The 15,179-nt window shown below is 49.1% G+C and overlaps 1 protein-coding gene across 1 annotated transcript in view; it reads left to right on the top strand.

Annotated features, from left to right (window-relative positions):
• The first annotated feature begins 379 nt into the window (after positions 1–379).
• The window catches only part of LOC122550337 (ubiquitin carboxyl-terminal hydrolase CYLD-like), an 86,851-nt gene continuing 72,051 nt past the window's right edge, over positions 380–15,179 (top strand). Inside the window, exons 1-4 of the mRNA XM_043691064.1 lie at positions 380–463; positions 1,186–1,288; positions 4,393–4,550; positions 8,569–8,676. The gene's annotated coding sequence lies outside the window, so the exon portion shown is untranslated. The remainder of the gene's footprint in view (positions 464–1,185; positions 1,289–4,392; positions 4,551–8,568; positions 8,677–15,179) is intronic.

Raw genomic sequence — 15,179 nt, 5'->3', positions numbered from 1 at the left:
GGGGGGAGGGACTGGAGGAGAGTGAGACAGGGACGGGGGGGAGAGACTGAGATGGGGGAGAGTGAGAGAGGGATGGGGGAGAGTGAGAGAGAGACTGGGGAAGAGTGAGACAGGGACAGGGGGAGAGTGAGACGGGGACGGTGGGAGAGCGAGACGGGGATGGTGGGAGAGTGAGACATGGACGGGGGGAGAGTGAGACAGGGACAGATGTGAGTGAGACTCCCCATCTCCCACCCCATCCACACTCCCATACCTTCTGCTGTCCCATTCTAACACACCCTCGAATAAACCCCACTCTAACTCCTGCCCTACACCACCCCCCCACCTGGGTTTAGCCCACTGTAACCCTGATGTATTAAGTTTCCAGTTTGTTCAATTGCAGGATAATGAAGTGGACTGTATTGGTGTGGGCACGAACCTGGTCACATGCCCCTTACAGCCCTCGCTGGGCTGTGTCTATAAGGTACAGAGTGAGGGTCTGGATGTGGGAATGTTTCCTCCCTTTTCTCATATTTGAGTTGGTTGCTCTTCAGAGGGTCGGTGTGGACTTGTTGGGCCGAAGGGCCTGTTTTCACACTGTAAGTAATCTAATCTAATTAGAGGATTGTAAGGGCTGTGCTGGTCACCATGGCTGAGCTCTGTCCCCAGACCGGTCCCCGTGACAGAGCTCCACCCTCTAACTGATCGTCACGATGGAGTGCCATCCTCAGACCGATGCCCATGGTAGAACTCCATCCTCAAACCGATCCCCATGACAGAGCTCCGTCCTCAGACTGATCCGCGTGACGGAGCTCCATTCTCAGACTGATCCCCGTGGTGGAGCTCCGTCCTCCAACCAATCCCAATGGCGGAGCACCATCCTCCGACTGACCCCCATGGTGGAGCTCCGTCTCAGACCGATCCCCATGGTGGAGCTCCGTCCTCCAACCAATCCCAATGGCGGAGCACCATCCTCCGACTGACCCCCATGGTGTAGCTCCGTCTCAGACCAATCCCCATGGTGGAGCTCGTCTGATTTGATAATGAGGGGGAGTTTTCTATTGTCAGCTCTCACTGTCCGGATTCACTGCCAGATAGCGGGAGTCTCTGCCTGTTTACTTCCCTCGGTAACACAACTCTGGGATCTGGGAATTCTTAAGGCCGGACCTTGCTTGGATCTAACACTCATTGCTCTTTACTCTGCAGCTGAGCCAGGTTGATGGAGAACCTCGGATCAAAGTGACAGAAGAGGAAGGGAAAATGACTCTCCCGGGGAAGAAAGCCGTTTACAGACTGTACGGCCCTGACGGTGAGAGGCAACACAGGCCAGAGTCAGGAGACCCGGAATAATGAGCCCGTTCAGACTGGGGCGTGCACCCAGTGTCTCCCCCACCTCACCCTCTGGAAGTCAGCTCTTCTGTCCATGTTTGAATCAATGAGGCCAGGAGTTGAGTGGCCCTGGTGGAACCCAAACTGGGCGTCATTGCTGAGCAGGTCATTGCTGAGCAGGTGCTGCTTGATAGCACTGTTGATGACACCTTCCATCACTGTATTGATGATCGAGAGTAGACTGATGGGGCGGTAATTGGCTGGGTTGGATTTATCCTGCTTTTCACGTACAGGACATACCTGGGCAATTTACCACATTGTCGGGCAGATGCCAGTGTTGTAACTGGAACACCTTGGTGGAGTTACACTGAACCAACTCTAGTTACTCGCTGTGTAACACATTTTATTCCTCAGTGCTTTCTGATGTCTGCTCCACATTTGAGGCTCTGGTTTTCAGAAACCCAGTATTTATTTGAAATCGCCAGCTTTTAGAGCATTGCCCCAGGTGAAGTACTTGACAAGGGAGCAGCCCTTGGGGAGTTTTGTAATTTTAAATAACCCTGTTGGGCTGTAATGTTGGTGTGGTTTGACTTCTGACCTTGTCCGCCCCAGTCCAACACTGGCACCTCCACTTCACAACTCCAGATTGTTGGGAGCTTTTAAAAATTTTCTCTGAATCCACAACTAGGTTTAACTAGTTAAGCACAGTGGGCAATCAACCATAAACAGACTGATATAATCAAACGCCAAATTGCTGCACCTATCAGCGCAGCCTCTAGGGAAGCATTTCAGATCGAAATGATTACCCAGATGTCAGAGGAGAAAGTGAGAGGCACGACGGTATAGTTTCGTGGTTATTACTGACCAGCACAGATGGGCTGAAGGGTATTTTTGCTGTGCTGCAGATCTGTGTAACAGAAGCTGGGATGGGGGGGAGAGGGGAAAGGCAGATTAAAGACATCGCTCAATGTTTTTGTTTTAACCTGCTTTAGCTCCCTGAACAGCTCGTTAGAATTCCAAACTGTACAAGATTGCTCAGGGTTAGCTCTCTCAGGCACTGGGGTCGTTCTGTGCAGGATTCTATTCTCTGGAGCACACATGAGCCATTGTGAAGGGGTTCCGCACTCGGACTGAGCAGCTTTATACGCTCAGGCCCTCAAGGCCGGAGACTCCTAAACCTTCTTGGTATCAGGGCCCTCCTCCATGAGACGGCAACCCCCCTCTTTCTCTGCTGAACCGGTTGCTCGGCAATGCGATGTTCCGCCTGCATTTATGATGCCGCGGCAGGAATGGTTGCGCCGAGGCATGGGTGAGGGTCACCCCTACCGCCACACCGCAGCCTCCTCCCTTCCTTTCCCACTGGCCGTCCACCCGTCTGCCCAGCTGCCTCTCACAACAGGGTGGCCACTTTGTGGAGGCCACAGTGCGGCCCAGTCACGGTGAGGATGCCTGGTCACTGCCCACTTTTCCTGGCGGAGGTCAACCGATTAAACAGCTTACCCGAACCACCCCCCTCTTCCCCCACCCCGGCACCCTTGGCAGCTTGTTGTGGCTCAGTGCTGCTCTAGACTGCCTCATCCTGGTCCTTATAGACAGCGGATTGCCTTCTGAGGAAAGGCTGGGCATGTATTATTGGGATTTTAGGAGAGTGAGGGGCCACTGAAATGGAGAGGTCCTGAGGGGACTTGACCGGGTTGAAGGGAGGATCTGGAACTCAAGGTCATTGGGGGTTTAAAAATAAGGGGGTGCCCGTTTCTAACAGCGATGAGGAACAGTTTGTTTTCTCAGAGGGTTAGAACATAGATTCTTGCCTAATCACATTATAATTGTCCTTGCCCTATCGATAACTCTTGACCTGTGGCATGTACCTATCCCTTTCCATCGCTAAACTAAATGTAACTGAATAATGGTCACTCTCTCCAAAGTGCTCACCTACAACTAAATCAAACACCTGGCCTGGTTCATTACCAAGCATCAGATCCAGTGTTGCCTCCCCTGTTGTCGGCCCTTCGACATACTGTGTCAGGAAACCTTCTGTACACATTGGACAAAAACTGATCCATCCAACGTACTGGAGTTATAGCATTTCCAGTCAATGTTGGGGAAGTTAAAGCCCCCATAATGACCACCCTGTTCCTTTCACTCCTACACAGAATAATAATTTTGCTAATCCTCTATTCCACCTCCCTGGAACTCTGCGGAGGCCTATATAAAAAAACCTCCAAGCAGTGTGACTTCTCCTCTCCTGTTTCGAACCTCAGCCCACACTACCTCAGTAGACAAGTCCTCATCAAAAGTTCTCTCAGCCACTGTTATACTATCCTTGACTAACAAGGCCACGCTTCCCCTTCTTTTACCACCTTGCCTGTTCTTAATGAAAGATCTAAACCCTGGAACCTGCAACATCCATTCCTCACCCTGCTCTATCCATGTCTCCAAAATGGCCACAACATCGAAGTCCCATGCTGCAAGCTCACCTACCTTATTTCGGATACTTCTGGCCAGTTTGCTGTCTGACAGCACATTCCTGTGACCCTGAAATCCTGTCCCTGTCCTTCCTACTCTCATCCTCATGTAGAACCTCTTAATAGCTTTAGGGCAGAGGGAGATAGATACATGATTCCCGAAGGGGTGAAAGATTGTGGAGTCATGGTTAGATTCAGATCAGCCCTGACCTTATCAAATGGTATAGCAGGTCAAAGGGCAGAGTGGCCATTTTTGTTTGTCAGGAGGGACAGATGGAGAAAGCTGGTATGGACAGGCATGGAAGGATAAACATACCTTTTGGGGGAGAGGGTTAGTCAATCTCGAACATCACGTTAGCTGTGCAGTCGTGGCTCTCTCTATTTCTGGATGTTAATCCCAATCAGGCTGATACCAGGGCAATGTCTTACAGTGAGAATAGCAAGCAATCCATCTAACACAATGGATCAATCTCATCTTTCTCTGCCCCCTCATCCATATCCCTCCTCCCCCACCACTCTTGCCCCACCCCTCCATTATCCCTGTTACCCCTAACCCCACCCGTGCTCACCCTCAACCTTGATCCCTCTCCCTCCCATCCTCCACCCCACCCCACCTCAGGAAGCCCCTTCCTCGATCTCCTGACTCTAGCGGAGGAGCCAGAGCTGAGGGCCGATGAGGAGATCAAGTGTTACGCTCTGACCGGGCGATGCGCTGGTTTCTGGGTGACGGCTGCGCAAGTGGAGACTCTCCACCGGGTTTACTACCAACACGGCCAGGTGAGTGACCGGCGCTTCGGCCCACCCTTCAGCTGCCAGTGCGCCATCACCAGGCCCCTCCTGGAGCTCCCTCACAGAATCGTCTCACTCAGTCTTCCCCGTCCAGCAGCTGTTCCTTCCAAAGGCCTTGTAGATTTTCTTCAAGGAGTGACTCACAGCATTGTATTACACGTTTATTCCTCAAATCCCTGAGATTCATATAAATTAGACGGTAGTGAAAAGGCCCTTCGGCCCATCAGTCCATACCACCAGGAATATGCTCCACTAGTCCTTTTCCTGTACTAGGCCCTTAGCCTTGAATGTTAGGACATTTCGAGAGCTCATCCAAGTTTATTTTAAAGGTTGTGAGGTTTCCCGCCTCAACTCCCCTCCCAGGCAGGGCATTCAGACCCCCCTGCTAACACGGTCTGGGGTGAGAAAGGTTTTCCTCAAATCCCTCCTGTCTCACACTTTAAAACAATAGCCCCTTGTTATTGACTAAGGAGACCATCTGATTTCTGTTCGCCCTGCCCATGCTTCACATTCCAACTTCTGGCACAATATGGCCATTCCGACAGGAAGGGACCATTCAGCCCATTCAGGGTTATGCAGCCATTTTTAAAATTCACTCACAGGATCTAGGGGTCACTGGCTGGGCCCAGCATTTATTGCCCGTCCCTAGTTGTCTCTTGAGAAGGTGGGGATGAGCTGCCTTCTTGAACCGCTGCAGTCCAGAATGCTCTTAGGGAGGGAATTCCAGGACTTTGACCCAGAGACAGTTAAGAAACGGCGATATATTTCCAAGTCAGGATGGTGAGTGGCTTGGAGGGGAACATGCAAGGGGTGGTGTTCCCATGTATCAGATGCCCTTGTCCTTTCAGATGGAAGTGGTCACAGGTTTGGAAGGTGCTGTCTGAGGATCTTTGGTGAATTTCTCCAGTGCATCTTGTAGATAGTACACACTGCTGTTACTGAGTGTCGGTGGTGGAGGGAATGGATGCTTGTGGATGTGTGCCAGTCAAGTGGGCTGCTCAGTCCTGGATGGCATCAAGCTTCTTGAGTGTTGTTGGAGCTGGACCCATCCAGGCAAGTGGGGAGTATTCATCACATTCCTGACTTGTGCCTTGTAGATGGTGGACAGGCTTTGGGGAGTCAGGAGGTGAGTTACTCACTGCAGGATTCCCAACCTCTGAACTGCTCTTGTAGCCACTGTGTTTATGTGGTGAGTCCAGTTGAGTTCCCCTCTCTCTCTCTCCCAATGGTAACCCCCAGATGTTTATAATGGTGTGGGATTCAGTGATGGTAATACCATTGACTGTCAAGGGGTGGTGGTTAGATTGTCTCTCATTGCTGACGGTCATTGCCTGGCCATTACTTAATCAGATCACAAACGAGGATAGGTGCAGACAGGGCCAATCATTGTGTTGCAGGAAGCTTCACCTTTACCAGACATAGTTTCATACTCTTTGACAGCTTAAACTTTGGAAAATCTCTCTCTCAGTTCAGCCTGAGTATCCACAGTCTTTTGTGGGCAAGGAGTTCCTGATTTCCACAATCCTTTGTGTGAAGAGGGGCTTCCTGACCTTGTCCCTGAATGGTCTGGCTCCCCTGTTACCGAAGGGTCTGTTTACATGCTGTATATCTCTATGACTCTAATCACAGCATAGTTACGTACAGCACCGAAACAGACCCTTCGGTCCAACCCGTCCATGCCGACCAGATATCCCAACCCAATCTAGTCCCACCTGCCAACACCCGGCCCATATCCCTCTCAACCCTTCCTATTCATATACCCCATCCAGGTGCCTTTTAAGTGTTGTAATTGTACCAGCCTCCACCACATCCTCTGGCAGCTCATTCTAACACACACCAGCCTCCACCCTCTGCCCCTCAGGTCCCTTTTAAATTTTACCCCTCTAACCTTAAACCTATGCCCTCTAGTTCTGGACACTCCCCACACCAGGAAAAAGACCTTGTCTATTTATCCTATCCATGCCTTTCACGATTTTATAAACCTCCAGGAGGTCACTGTTTGGTGAAAAGAAGAATTTTGAATTCCACCCCCCCCCCACCCCCCCCCAACCCCCGCCTCCCCCACCATCTAGTTTCTTCCCTGGCCTTGTATCGACTGAGATAAACATTAAGGCATCTTCGCTCCATGCTAAAAAAATTCAACATTCTGTGATTTCTGTGCTCACTCAGGTAGCACACATACTAAACTGAGAACAATTTAAATTCATCCAGCATCAAACAGAACTGGTTAATCAGAGCAGTTTCATGGGTGAAGTATTTGAGGAGGTATTAGCAGCATTACACAGCTGGTGATGCACATCGGAGACTTCCTCAGAACGAGCCAAATGTCAATCAGATTATCCATTGCATCATAGAATCGCTACAGTGCAGGTAGAGGCCATTTGGCCTATTGAGAGTACACTGACCCGCTGAAGAACATCTCACCCAGACCCACCCCTACTCTTGTCCCTGTAACCCCACAGCGAATTCATCCATCCAGCCTGCACATCCCCAGGCACTATGGGCGATTTAGATCAGAATAGAATCTCTACAGTGTGGAAGCAGACCATTCGGCCCATCAAGTCCACACGTGACCCTCCAAAGAACATCCCTCTCAGACCCACCCCCATCCCTGTAAACACCCATTTCCCAGGACTGACCTACGTACCCTGCACATTCCTGGACGCTATGGCTAATTTAGCATGGCCAATCCACCCTAACCTGTACAACTTTGGATTGTGGGAGAAAACTAGAGCACCTGGAGGAAACCTACACAGAAACAGGGAAAACGTGCAAACTCCACACAGAGAGTCGTCTGAGGCTGGAATCGAACCTGGGTGCCTAGCACTGTGAAGCAGCAGTCCTAACCATTAAGCCACCATGCCGCCCCATATCCACTCTCTAGTGATGTGTACAGAACCTGTCCATCACTGATTGGTCAAGTTGGTCTGTCTGAAAGCCATCATCCCCACATGGTCGGAGTGATACAGACCACATTTAGATCGTTGACATGAACAACAACATAATCCAGGAGGGAGATGGGATTGTACTGTGTGGTTTGGTATTTGTCTGTCTGGTGGAAGAGGATGCTGTTAGACTGTGGGGACTACAGTCTTTCTTTGACCGTGAAGATGGCGATCCCACAGAGTTGGAATCTCTGCCCAGGAGGGTGGTGTATTTCTGTAGAACATTTTCATGCCCTTTTCTCCATTGCGAGTAGCCAGAGGGTATCCTCAATGAGAGGTACTGCCCAAAGACACCAGCTACAGGTCCAGTCACCTTCATGGTTCTCTCCCGGTGTCCTGACCCTTGACCCGGGAGTCACCAGTTCATGGTCCCCCCTCCCCCATTGCCCGATCTTCCCAGCTGGTAGGCCTGGTAAATGGACTCTGGTGGGAGCCAGCACTTATGCCATATCAATCGTGGGGACATTGAGGCCCTCGATCCAGACGGTTGGTGACCCAGATTGTGTTGATGGGTCCATCTAACGTGACCCATCTCGCTCCCCTAGACCATCACGCTGTTAGACGCATGGTCTTCCTTCACCCATTCTGACAGGGGGGAGCTGTGGGACCACCATTTGCCTGGCACCTCTCCTCCCCTCCTTCAGTGGTGAGGAACTGCTGATGCCATTATACAAGGGGCCCTCTGAGTATGAGGATCTCTCTACCACCCTGACACGGTGACTCGGAATCAGCTGGGAAGGGGTGGTGCTACAAACACAAGCCTCCCTATACAAAGCGTGTATAATACTGCACAGGGTCAATGTGAGCAAGAGCTCCCTAAAGTGCTCCACAGGGTGAGGGCTTTCTGTATTCCTTGAATTCTGCCCCTAGTGGATTGACTAGGAGTAGTGATGGGCCGAAGGTCCTTTTTCTGTGCTGTAGACTATGTCTTGGTGCCTTGCCATCCTTCACAGGAATGGATTTTGGATTAGTTTAGCAGTAACAAGACTAGAAACGGAATGCAGTAGAATACACGCTTATCCAGGCTCTCCCTAACCATCTGTTTCTGGGTTTTAACTTAGATTTGTGAAAGCCTCTGTACAACATCAGAGATCAGGAGGCACGCACAGAGCTCCTTAAACAACCTCGCTCCAAAATACAAGCATCTTCACGATCCTGCTCCCTACCAGGTATGAGGTCAGAGCTGAAACCTGCTGCTGTAAGTTCTATGTTAGATGTTTGTTTATCGAAGGATCCTCGCGATGAACAGGGCCTTTAGCAGGTTCTCTTCCTGGTTTAAACCCCAGTTTGGTTCATTGGTCAGAGGGAATTTGGCTGGAAAAGGCCTCTGCAGCTGATGGGTAGGGGGGTTAATCTTCGATCCTCTCACTGCAGTGGGGAAATGAGTTTGTGATCTGGGTTAGCATCTCACCCTGGAGTCCATAAGCCATGGATTCGATTCCCCCTCCAGGGACATGGGGGTATAATCCAGGATAACAACCCCTGGGCCATTTGTGAGGGAGAGTTATCAAAGGACATAAGTGCGAGGTCCCTGGGTCTTATCAGCTGGTCAGTGACACTGACATCAGCACAAACCCGAAACAGAGGTGTCCTCAATGTTTATCCCTCAATCATCATTACATCACCACGTGGCTCTCTGTGGGAGCATGCTTTGTGTAAATTGGTTACTGAGCCTCAGATCATTGGCTGCGAAGAGTTTTGGGATGAGCTTGGGATGTGAAATGAGCTACGGCAACGCAAGTCCATCCTTTGTTTCCAGGTTGCTATTTCACAGAAGCTGCGTGACCTCCTGGATGACCTCATCAAGAAGAGCAGCCCCAGTGCTTAGTGTCCCAAATGAGCCAATCGCATCGCTGCTCTCTGTCGGTGTCAACAGCCAATTAGAAAAGACAGGAGACAATTGGAAGGATGCAACTGAAAATCGAGTTAATGCTGAAGGTGATCATCAGGACAAACACAAGAAATCCAAATCTCAAGCGGCATTATCAATTGCAATGGGGAGAGCGAGGATTCCCGAACTCCCAATGTACATCCCAACAATTGGCTGATTGAATCAAGTTCCTAACTGGTAGAGTATAGACTGTACTCAATCAGCCCACACTTGCAAATCCCAAAACCAAATGTGGTTGAGTAGCATTTACGGAACAATCCGAACTGTGTCAATAATGTCACTGATGACTGTCTGAGGTAGTCAGGGGGACAGGGGTGAAATAGTTATTCTCCTGGAGCACTGAGTAATTCCCAGGTGAACCCTAAAGGTGGGTTTCAGCAGGAATCTGTAGATGAATGTCTTACAAAACAGAGTCAGTATTAACAAAACAAAGTCCCAGAGACTTCGGAGTCAGAATAGATGTAGAGATAGGGAATTGTCAGACTCCGATAAAGAATGGGGCAAAATAGTACCAAGCTAAAATAAGATTAATTAAACCTTGAGAAGTCATTAACAAATTTAACCCAATGCTCAGAAATTTGTTTCTTATATTTGTAGGAAATGAGATTGGAATTTGAATAATGAGATGCTCTGTGACTAAAAATGATGCAAAGATACTGCATATTTCTCTACTCCTCTGTTTTCACTCTAACTGTCTGGAGTTGTCTCTGTCCCTGTGTACATTTGAATAAATGATCCAAACCCTGTGCTCTCGACTCTTGTGGTCGGTCATTAGAAGTAAACATTGTATAACCAGCCGAGTTCGTGGTGTGGCTCATTGTTACAAGCCCTGTAAATTCACACACAGGGACCCAATATCCATTAATAAAGGAAGACGTTCCGTACATTTTGAATTATCTGGCTGTCCTGGGGCCACTGCAGTTATCCACTACTTTCTATAAGGCAACACCTCATCCAATCCGAGTCGACTTGCCCTCCACCTTCTGAAAAGGCATTGGTGGTGATCTTTCAAGAATCACTAATATTAGGAAGGGGCCCCGATGACTGGAACATTGCTAACGGGAGGCAGAAGACAGGAAACTGTAGGCCAGTTGGCCTGACCTTGGTCATTGGTAAGATTTTAGAGTCCATCATTAAGGCTGAGATTGTAGAGTATGTGGAGGTGCCCAGTAAAATAGGGCAGAGTCAGCACAGTATCGTCAAGGTGAGGTCACACCCGCCAAATCTGTTGGAATTCTTTGAGAAGGTAACGAGTTAGACAAAGGAGAGCCTGTGGACATGATCTCATTGGGTTTGACAAGATGCTGCTCGGGAGGCTGTAAGATATGAGCCCATGGTGTTTGGGACATGGTACTGGCATGGATTGAGGATTGGCTGACTGGCAGAAGGCAGAGAGTAAGACCCAGGGGTGTTCCACAAAGGACCACAACTTTTCACTTTATACGTTAATGATCCGGGTGAAGGAACTGAGGGCATTCTGGCTACGTTTGCAGATAGGTGGAGGGACAGGTAGTATTGAGGAGGCGGGGAGGCTGCAGAAGGACTCAGACAGATTGGCAGAGTGGGCAAAGTAGTGGCAGATGGAATACAATTGGGAAAAGTGAGAGATTATGCACTTTGGTAGGAAGAATAAAAGTGTAGATTATTTTCCAAACGGGGACAATCTTTGGAAATCTGAAGCACAAAGGGACTTGGGAGTCCTAGTTCAGGATTCTCTCCAGGTTAACATGTAGAAATTAAGAAAGCAAATGCAATGTTAGCATTCATTTCAAGAGGGCTAGAATACAAGAGCAGGGATGTACTGCTGAGGATGTATAAGGCTCTGGTCAGGCTGCATTTAGTAATACTTTCAGCATTTTGGGCCCCGTATCTAAGGAAGGATGTGCTGGTGTTGAAGGAGATCCAGAGGATGTTTACATGAATGATGATGGGGATGAAGGGCTTGTCGTATGAGGAGCATTTGAGGACTCTGGGCCTGTACTTGATGGAGTTTAGAAGGATGAGGGGGATTTTCAGATTGAAATGTACAGAATACAGAGAGGCCTGGATAGAGTGGACATGGAGAAGATATTTGCACTAGTAGGAGAGACTGGGACCTGAGGACACGGCCTCAGAGTGAACGGACGACTCTTTAGATGAGGAGGAATTTCTTCAGCCAGAGGATGGGGAATCTGTGGAACTCATCGCCACAGAGAGCTGGGGGTGCCAAGTCATTGAGTGTATTTAAGACAGAGTTAGGTTCTTGATCAAGGATTACAGGGAGAAGGCAGGAGAATGGGGGTTGAGAAACATCGAATGGCGCAGCAGACTCAGTGGGTCAAATGGCCCAATTCTGCTCCTATATCCTCCCGTCTTATGGAAAATCATCACACCAGATCTGAAATGTCCACTCTACAGAAGCTGACAGGCCTGCCCAGCAATCCCAGTGTCTATTTCATCCTCAGCATGGAGGTTTTCCCATGATAGAGTCTCATTTCTCCTCTCCCTGAGTCCAAGCTCCCTTCTCCCTGAGGTCTGCTGTGGGACTAGTTCCCAGTGTTTCTCACTGAACCTCTATTTGTAGCTCACCCTGGCCATGGGTCAGTGACTGAAGCAGAATTTTTTTATTCTTCTGAAGACAAAACAAATAGTGTCAGGAGGAAGGGTTCTCCTACTACACAATAAAAATCAAAATTGTTGTTCCACCGTCCTTTCATTTATTGCCGTCCTCACAGAGCCTGCTGGAGCTTGGGAATTACCTGCCCACTGACACAGATGAGAGGGATGGGTAATGATCTGTTTGGACAGAGTATCACAATATGTTTACAGTCTGCTATCTCCCCCGTCAACCTCTTTGGGATATTTTACTGCATCGGAGAATATGTGACAGAATCTAGAACTAGGGGTCATGGTTTAAAAGCCAGGGGTCATCCACCTCAGACAGGGATGAGGTGAATTTTTTTTTCTCTTGGAGGGTTGGTGAGTCTTGAAAAAGCAGCAGAAGTCAAGTTGTGAATATTTTAAAATCAGACACAGGGAGGTTCTTGGTAAACAAGGAGTTGAAAGGTTACAGACAGGATGTGAAGTGATCAGGTCAGATCCTATTGAATGGCAGAGTAGGCTGGAGGGGCTGAATGGTCTCCTGGTCATAACCCGTATGCTGAAGGCATGATATAAATACAAGGCCTCCTTATTCAGAGGAGCATCTGTCTTGTGTATTTGTTTTTAGGAATTTTACACAGAATTGCAGAGAATTTACAGCAAATTAACAGGCCGTGTGGGCGGCACAGTGGCACAGTGGTTAGCACAGCTGCCTCACAGCGCCTGAGACCCGGGTTCAATTCCCGCCTCAGGCGACTGACTGTGTGGAGTTTGCACATTCTCCCCGTGTCTGCGTGGGTTTCCTCCGGGTGCTGCGGTTTCCTCCCACAATCCAAAGATGTGCAGGTCAGGTGAATTGACCATGTTAAATTCCCCGTAGTGTTAGGGAATGGGTAAATATAGGGGTATGGGTGGGTTGCGCTTCGGCGGGTCGGTGTGGACTTGTTGGCCGAAAGGGCCTGTTTCCACACTGTAATGTAATCTAATCTAATCCTATTCAGCCCAATGGTCCAGGTCGATGTTGATGATCCAGTGGGCTGCTTCCCATCTCCCTTTCATCTAACCCCGTCACCTTCATGATTGCCTGGTATGGCAACTGCTCTGCCCAGGACCACAGGAAACTACAGCCCAGACCATCACTGAAGCCAACCTCCTATCCATGGACTCCATTCACACAGCTCACTGCCACGGAGAGGCTGCCAACATCATCAAAGACCCCTCCCACCCCAGTAATAATCTCCTACAGTCTTTTCCATCAGACACACCAGCAGGTTCAGGAACAGCTTCTTCCTGGTCATTATTAGACTGATGAATGGACTCTCTAACCTCAAATGATGCTGATCTTGTTAATGTTGATCTTGCTGAGCGCACACGCTGTGCAGTGTATCCTCTGTGACTCTGTCTAGTTTTCACCTTATGATCTGTCCATTCTTGCTGACTATGATCTGCCTGTGCTGCTCGTAAACAAAGCTTTTCACTGTACATTGGTCCATGTTGAAGAGTGTGATGCTGGAAAAGCACAGCAGGCCAGGGGAAGCTTCCGAGGAGCAGGAAGCAAACGCCCTTCATCAGGGATGAGGCTTGTGGCCTAAGGGGGCTGAGAGATAAATGGGAGGGGTTTGGGGCGGGGGGGGAAGGTAGCTGAGCGTGCGATAGGTAGATGAAGATGAGGTAGGTGATAGGTTGGAGAGGAGGGTGGAGCAGATAGGTAAGAAGGAAGATGGACAGGTGGGACAATTCAACAGGGCACTGCCAAGTTGGAAGGTTGGATCTGGGATAAGATGGGGGGAGGGGAAATTGGTGACATCCACATTGATCCCATGTGGTTGGAGGGTCCCAAGGTGGAAGATGAGGCATTCTTCTTCCAGGCGACGGGTGGTAAGGTTTAAGTTGGTTTATGATGATTCTGGCCTGGCTTATGGTGGATCTGGGCTGGTTTAGGTTGGTTTATAATGGTTCTGGGCTGGTTTAGGATGCTTTCTGTTGGAACTGGGCTGGTTTAGGTTGGTTTATGATGGTTCTGGCCTGGTTTAGGATGGTTTACGATGGTTCTGGCCTGGTTTCCGATGGATCTAGGCTGGTTTAGAATGGATGGTTCTGGCCTGATTTCTGATGGATCTGGGCTGGTTTAGGATGGTTTACGATGGTTCTGGCCTGATTTCTGATGGATCTGGGCTGGTTTAGGATGGTTTACGATGGTTCAGGCCTGATTTCTGATGGATCTGGGTGGTTTAGAATGGTTTATGATGGTTCTGGCCTGGTTTATGATGGTTCTGGCCTGGTTAGGTTGGTTTCTGATGGATCTGTCTTGGTTTCTGATGGATCTGGGCTGGTTTAGGATGGTTTATGATGGTTCTGGCCTGGTTTATGATGGATCTGGGCTGGTTTAGAATGGTTTATGATGGTTCTGGCCGGGTTTATGATGGTTCTGGCCTGGTTTATGATGGATCTGGGCTGGTTTAGAATGGTTTATGATGGTTCTGGCCTGGTTTAGGTTGGTTTCTGATGGGTCTGTCTTGATTTCTGATGGATCTGGGCTGGTTTAGGTTGGTTTATGATGGTTCTGGCCTGGTTTAGGATGGTTTACGATGGTTCTGTCTTGGTTTCTGATGGATCTGGGCTGGTTTAGGATGGTTTATGATGGTTCTGGCCTGGTTAATGATGGATCTGGGCTGGTTTAGAATGGTTTACGATGGTTCTGGCCGGGTTTATGATGGTTCTGGCCTGGTTTATGATGGATCTGGGCTGGTTTAGAATGGTTTATGATGGTTCTGGCCTGGTTAATGACGGTTCTGGCCTGGTGTCTGATGGATCTGGGCTGGTTTAGGGTAGGTTAGTGCTCCCAGCAGGTGTTTGAACCTCCGACCTCCAGAGGGAGATGATGGGCACCATGTTTACCCTAGACCAGGAAACATTCTGTGTTTTAAATCCCTTCAAAAGGCGGAAGCAGCAAGTAAACTGCAGGAGAGAGAGAGAAAGAGAAAGAGAAAAGCTCTGAAGCAGGAAGAGTGGTTTCAGCAGCATTAGGACTGAGTCAGTCCCTCCCTGCAGTATCCAAGAGGGATACATTGTATCACAGAAGCTGAAGTGAAACATTGAGGAGCAGCTGAGCCCCTGGACCAGGTAAATGCACCAATGTTTTTGTTTCCCGTAAACAGCGTTTAAACAGCTCATCTCGCCGCGAATGAGAACATTAAATCC

This window comes from Chiloscyllium plagiosum, chromosome 5 (assembly GCF_004010195.1).
Source record: "Chiloscyllium plagiosum isolate BGI_BamShark_2017 chromosome 5, ASM401019v2, whole genome shotgun sequence".
Lineage (NCBI taxonomy): Eukaryota > Metazoa > Chordata > Chondrichthyes > Orectolobiformes > Hemiscylliidae > Chiloscyllium > Chiloscyllium plagiosum.
Note: the sequence above shows the minus strand (reverse complement) of the source record. Positions and strands in the feature narration are given on the sequence as shown.